Below are 6,504 nucleotides of genomic sequence, written 5' to 3' on the forward strand. Positions count from 1 at the left end.
TATTCATGAGGAATGCGGTGTGGACATTATGGCTTCTTATTTTCCTATCCAAGAAAATTAGTATTGGAGCTCAAGCATTTTTTATATCTCTTTTTCATATTTTACCGGGGAGGACTGAGCATATCACTGGAACCAGCAAGGCACGGCATTTGCATGGGCATGTGTGCGAGGTTCCTCTTCTGTCGTGTATTTGGTTGCCTTTGAAGAGAATCGCAGTCACTATTTCAAACATGTCACATGGTTGTTATGTTGCTTCAACATCCAAAGGGCTGTGTGGTATTTGTGTTCAGCATTCAGAAGGGGGGAGCGAGCCATCTGGTGTGGATTCCTCCTAACTGAAGATTATTTTCTCTGGAGATGACCAACTACCATTTAATTGTGTTGGCTTCCTTTTGGGGGAACCATATGACCATCCTGTGATGTCCTCAGTCCCCAAGCATCTTATTTGCCTAAATAGCTATAGGTGACCACATTGATCTGGTAAAGCTTTCCACTTTTGTCCAAATCAAATGAGAGCATCTGTTGTCAGTTAACGAGTGGGAAGCTATTAGGAAAACTTAAGATATAAAATAGATATCCATACTCTGGAATGTTGCTGATCAATACATGAGCTTCAACCTTGTTAGCAACGTGCAGGCACCATGGCCTCACTTTCCAGACCAACATTGGCTGAGACTGAATGGAGAACACCAGCAGTGAGCTTTACTTTGCACTTGGACAAGAGACTATTTTCACAGAGCCAAATATAGCAACGGAGGATTTAAGATCTTGCCAAAATATACAAAATCTGTTCCCCTTTAAGCATGACACTCTATCCTTTCCTTGTAGATCTTGCTAAAAGGAAAATACAGCTTTAAAATACTCCATTCCTTCTGTTGGAAATTCTATAATCTTTTGCAAAGGGCCCATGTGTGGTGTCATGGGGGTTTACATTTCCAAAAGAAAATGGCTATGTGATAAAATCTGTCAGTGTTATCTTTGTCCTTTAAAAATATAAATTAAAAGTAAACCTTTTGAATTATGGCAACATATGTACAAATTGCTTAATACAATTGTGTGGAATGTTATAAGAGTTATAAGACCCCCCAGTAAAATGATGTTTTAATTAAAAAACATTTAAATCAAAGATTAGGATACATTTTGAATTGGTTAGTATCATAGACACGTTAGAATCAGAATCACTCACACTTAGGCGCTTGTAGGAATAGCTAGGTAGTAGTAGGAGATGGTGCATGTTTTATTTCTAATTTAACTAAAAAGTAAAAAAGAAAAAACTGGCTTCAAACAAGCAGGTAGTTCATTTCTTCTGGATCAGAGATTTTTTCTTCGCAATGTTCCTGACTAAAAGGTGGACTCACTTCTCCAGATTTCACTACGGTGTGCTTAACAGTTAGGACTCCTCCTCCTCTGCTTAGTACATGATGTATGGACTGAAGTTTGAAAACCGTTTTTGCAAACATCACCAAGAAAAACTTTCCACAGTGACAGTTTTACCAGACAACTCTGTGTGGGATTTTAAAACAAACAAAAGCCTGTTTGGAAATAGTTGGTGTCTGTAAATATGCAAAAAATGCTGCACAGTGCTCACAGCTGTGGGGTGTACTTTCTCATTTCTGAGCAGAATGCCTTGGCGGCAGTGTTGGTTATTTGTTCCATATTTGCTTGTCATTGTTCTTTCCCCCTTGTCTCTACCCATTTGACTTTCCACAATCTCCTCCTCTGAAGGCATATGTTTCTCACCCTCTGCCCCTACTTTCATGCTGCTTCTCCGAGGCTTGTTTCAAGAGATTTCCACTGGGAAAGGTGGTTGGTGGTTGAAAGGAATGTTTCTGAGTTGCACGATGTTGTAAAGGCTGAGTTTCGGGAAACTTGCTTGGACTTGCTCTGACATCAGCCTCACACACGCAGCCCAGACATTCTGCAGACCAGATTCCATGAAGGCTTGTCATCGAAAGGGGAGGGAAACTCCTATTGACCGTGACCTAGCTGCCATGATGATCCCAAAGAGCACAGTGGAGTCATTTTAAGCATTCATGATCAAGTTGTGTAACTTCAAGGCACACATCCAGTTATGACAATGAGCGTATACTTCTCTGCCGAGAGCCAAAAAAAAAGGAGGGGCATAAAAAAAGGCAAAATGAAAATGCCTTCCTGCAGGACTTGGATCAATGGAAGGTTTGGAGAGGTGAAGTGGGGAGTGTGGAGACAGACGCCTCAGGTTGTCTGACCAATCCCACTGGTATGGTCGACATTATTTTTATATTGCCTTATATTACCTTCGGGTCCTTATTTGATGAGATGTATTTCGAGAGCAAATGAGGCAAATTAAAATTGCTGGAAAAAGTAAAAGCACAGCACCGATGCAAAGATACAGGAACGAGTGGTTGTTCAATGTTCTTTACATACCAAGGTACCTGGGTGTGCAAAGAGTTTGCATTCTACTACCTCAAGATCAGTGGTTCACACGACCGGCAGCACCGTGGAAGGAAGTCCTGGTGAACCTCTGTTATGATTATTGAGAAGAACACCCTGTAGAGAAGTTCTACTCTAAAACAGAGGGGGACCGTGAGTATTCAAAGTAAATATGGAGTTGTGAACCTTAAATAATATATATATATATATATATATAATTTAATGCTAAGCAAATATGAATGTTTTTCTTTGCAGTAATCTTATGTTTGGGGAATTGAGTGAACAGAGGATCTCAGCAGCGTGGCACATGCGCAAGGAGATTCAACTACAAGGGACTCAAACTCGGGCTCAACCTCAACAGAATTTCAGCATACCACCCACCCCTGCTATCAAATTTATTACTATCAAATATGGATATATTTACTCAAAGTACATTTTAATTGTCTCATAGTCTACTAGGATTCAAGAGGCAACAGAAGTAACTGAAAATGGACTTTGGGGGAGAGAAAGCACACTGATAATGAACGAGAATTCAGACAGGAGTTGGAGGTATAGACTACTTACAGCTTGAGGACACAGAATGAGCTCCCTCGACACAGTCTTCTGGTCTGAAGGATTACATTTATTTTCCTACCCAGGGCAACCTCAAGTCTCATTGGAAGAGTGAATAATGAATTTCAAGATTTATAGCTTCTCGGTGTTGACATGCTATCTTGGTTTTTATCTGAAAATGTCAACTCCTTAATCTTTTAAATGATAACCTCTTATTTTGTCAGTGTAAAAAAAGAACACATTTTGATTCTAATTTATATATACAAGGGGCTTACAAAAGATTGTGGGGAAAAATAGTACCCCCCCCACACACACACGCATGCGTGCACGTGCACAAGGTCACTTCACAGTTTATGGAGTAATAAAAGACAATTACAATTGCCCACAAACTTTTAGAAGCTCCTATAATATAAATAATAATGTTTATGAAGAATACTCATTGCTCACACTCTGAACGTGTATTGTTGTAGGTCAGAAATTGGTGAGAGAAATAATTTTAATGCAGTGATCTTTTATTTTTTCATTTTTATTGTAAATTGGGGGAAGGTTTACAGAGATGATCAGTTTCCCATTCAAAAATCCACACATGCTTAGTTTCATGTCACTTAAGGCAATGGCCACAATATAACACCACTTCCTCCCTGGGCTTGCTGTGTCTGGGTGCTTTCAAACCCCAGGAGCTGCTCACTACAGGCGGCTGTGGGTTATTGTCTCTGTGGACCGCAGTACGGTATTTGCCTTTGGTGACCCCTAAGATGTGCTCCTCTGCCCCCAGTCCCAATGACTCATTCCATTAAGCCACTTGCTATGTCAAAGACATTTTTATAATTGTCCCCTGTAATTTCCACCTCATTCATGGATATATTTGCCGCACATTACAAAAAATTACTGTCAAATCTATATATATTCTTGGGTGTATTCCAGCTCTCCCTTTCACACCCATTCACCCTGTCTGTTCATGCTCCTACTAGTGTTAGATGCCGTCAAGTCAGTTCTAATCCACAGTGGCCTTATGCCCAACAGAAGGCAGCATCACCAGGCACTGCTTACGCTTCACAACGGTCCCTGTGCCTGAGCCCATCGGGGTGGCCACGGTGTCAATCCATCTCCTTGAAGGCCTTCCTTTTTGAGCTGCCCCTCAACTGTCCCAAGCATGATGTCTTTCCCTAGGGAGCAGTTCTCACCCTTCCTAATGCCGTGACCCTTTAATAGAGTTCCTCATGTTGTGGTGGCCCCCCTCCCCCACCATAAAATTATTTTCTTTGCTACTACATAACTGTAATTTTGCTACTCTTATGAATCAGGCGACCCCTGTAAAAGGGTCATTTGACCCCAAAGGGGTCACGACCCACAGGTTGAGAACCGCTGCTCTAGAGGTTGGTGTCTGCTGACAATATGTCCAAAGTCTGTGAGACAAAGCCTGGCCATCCTTGCCTGTAGGGAGCACTCTCACCACACGTCTTCCAAGACCAAGCTCTGTCCTCTTCCAGTCCAGGATGTTTTCGATATTATCCTTCACCACAATTCAAAAGTACCAGTTTTTCTCCCGTCTTCATTATTCAGTGTCTGACTTTCACACACAGATGAGGCAATTGCAAAAACTGCCAGGCGCCCAGGAGTTCTCCAAGGAACATCCTTGCTTTTCAGTATTCTAAAGAGGTCTTTGTCTTTTTATCTTTTGACTGCCTCTTCCATGAGCTTTGATTGTGGATTCAAGAGAGATAAAATCCTTGCCAACTTCAACAAATTCTTCATTTGTTATGATGTGAACTATTAGTCTATTTGTGAGGCTCTTGGTCCTCATTACACTGTCCTAATCCCTACCATAGGCTGAAATATGGTCTTCCTTAGCAAGCGTTTATAGTCCTCCCTACTTTCAGTAAACTGCATGGTGCCATCTGCATATCAAAAGTTGTTAATAAGCCTCCAGTCCAGAGGCCATATTCTTCTTCATATAAGCCAGTTTCTCTGGTACCCTGTTCATCATAGGGATTGAATAAGTATGGTGAGTAATATAGTTAAAGTTTATTATGCCAACCTGGCCGATAAACACATGTGGGGTTAATTGAAGGATGAGAGATAAATGGCTCTGTGAGTCACGCCTTTCAGATTCTCTGGTCTCTTGCTTCGTGATGGTCGAAACAGGGTGCAGCTGCCTTAGCCAGTGCCCTGCTTCAGCTGGCAAGTCTCACTGCAAGACATCCCCAAGAAGAAGCCAAATGGACCTACCCTGATGCAGCCTTGGGTGCTGGAGCAGCCATGTGGAGACCCCTGCCAGTGCTGAGATGCTTACACATTCACTGACTTGGCTTTTCTCCTGCAGTTGGCATCATTGCATGTGTTTTGTGAGATGGAGGAGGACTTGGTGGATTGGTGTCAGACATATGCGCTAATGTTGGACTTATGGGTTAATAGGTTAATGTTGGACTTTTGGACTTGGATAGCACTGGGGTGGAATGTTTTCTTGAAGTATACTTAACCTTTATATAAAATCCTCTTTTATGCATGAGTTTCTGTGGATTTGTTTCTCTAAAGTACCCAGACTAGCACAGTGAGAGGGAAGTGACTCTGTTACACACCTTTCCTGATTTTAACCCATGCTGTTATTCCTTTGCTCTGTTCCCACAACTGCCCCTCGATCCATGTACATGTTCCTCATGGGCAAAATGAGTATTCTGAAATTCCCATTCTTTTCAAGGTTATCTTTAGTTTGTTATGATCCAGAAAGCCCAATGCCTTGGACTTGTCAATACCATATAAGTAAGCATCTTTCAATAAAACACAAATACACATTTTTATTTATTTAAGTAAAGAATTCATCTTTCTTGTATTCGGTGCTTTCAACCAAGATTCCTCTGACGTCAATAATGATACCCCCTTTTCCCAGATTCTCTTTTGCTTCTGCCCTGAACCTCGGACAGCTCCTGTCAAGGCACAGCTGTAGCTCGTGTTGGATGATCTTCAGCAAAAATTTCCTTACAGGTGATATCCGTGATACTGTTCTATAGTTTGAGTATTGTGTGTATTTCTTCAAAACAGGTCCAAACATGGAGTTCTCCATTCAGTTGAGCAAGTTATCTATTTCAAAATTTCTTGGCACACACGAGTAAGTACCTTCCTTGCTTAGTCACTGATTGGAAAATTTCTCTTGGAATTCCATAAATTCCTCGAGTCTTGTTTTGGGCCAATGATTTCATCGTGGCTTAGATTCTTCCATCAGCCTCATTGGTTCTTGTTCCTGTGCTACTTCCTGAAGGGGTGACAAATCTTTTTGGTCCAATGACTCGATGTATCCTTTCTATCTTCTATTAATGACCCCTGCATCATTCAATATTTTCCCCTGATCTTTCAATATTGCAACTCAACTCTTGAATTTCTTCTTGAATTCTTTCAGCTTCAGTTATTTGGCGTGTGTGCTTCATATTTGGTTTTTGAATTCTTGGTCTTTGCACATTTCATTATAATATTTTGTCTCCTGGAGCTTCCCTTTGAAATGTTCTCTTTGACGTCGTCCTTTCTTCCATTTGTTTTAGCTACTCT

This window comes from Tenrec ecaudatus, chromosome 2 (assembly GCF_050624435.1).
Source record: "Tenrec ecaudatus isolate mTenEca1 chromosome 2, mTenEca1.hap1, whole genome shotgun sequence".
Lineage (NCBI taxonomy): Eukaryota > Metazoa > Chordata > Mammalia > Afrosoricida > Tenrecidae > Tenrec > Tenrec ecaudatus.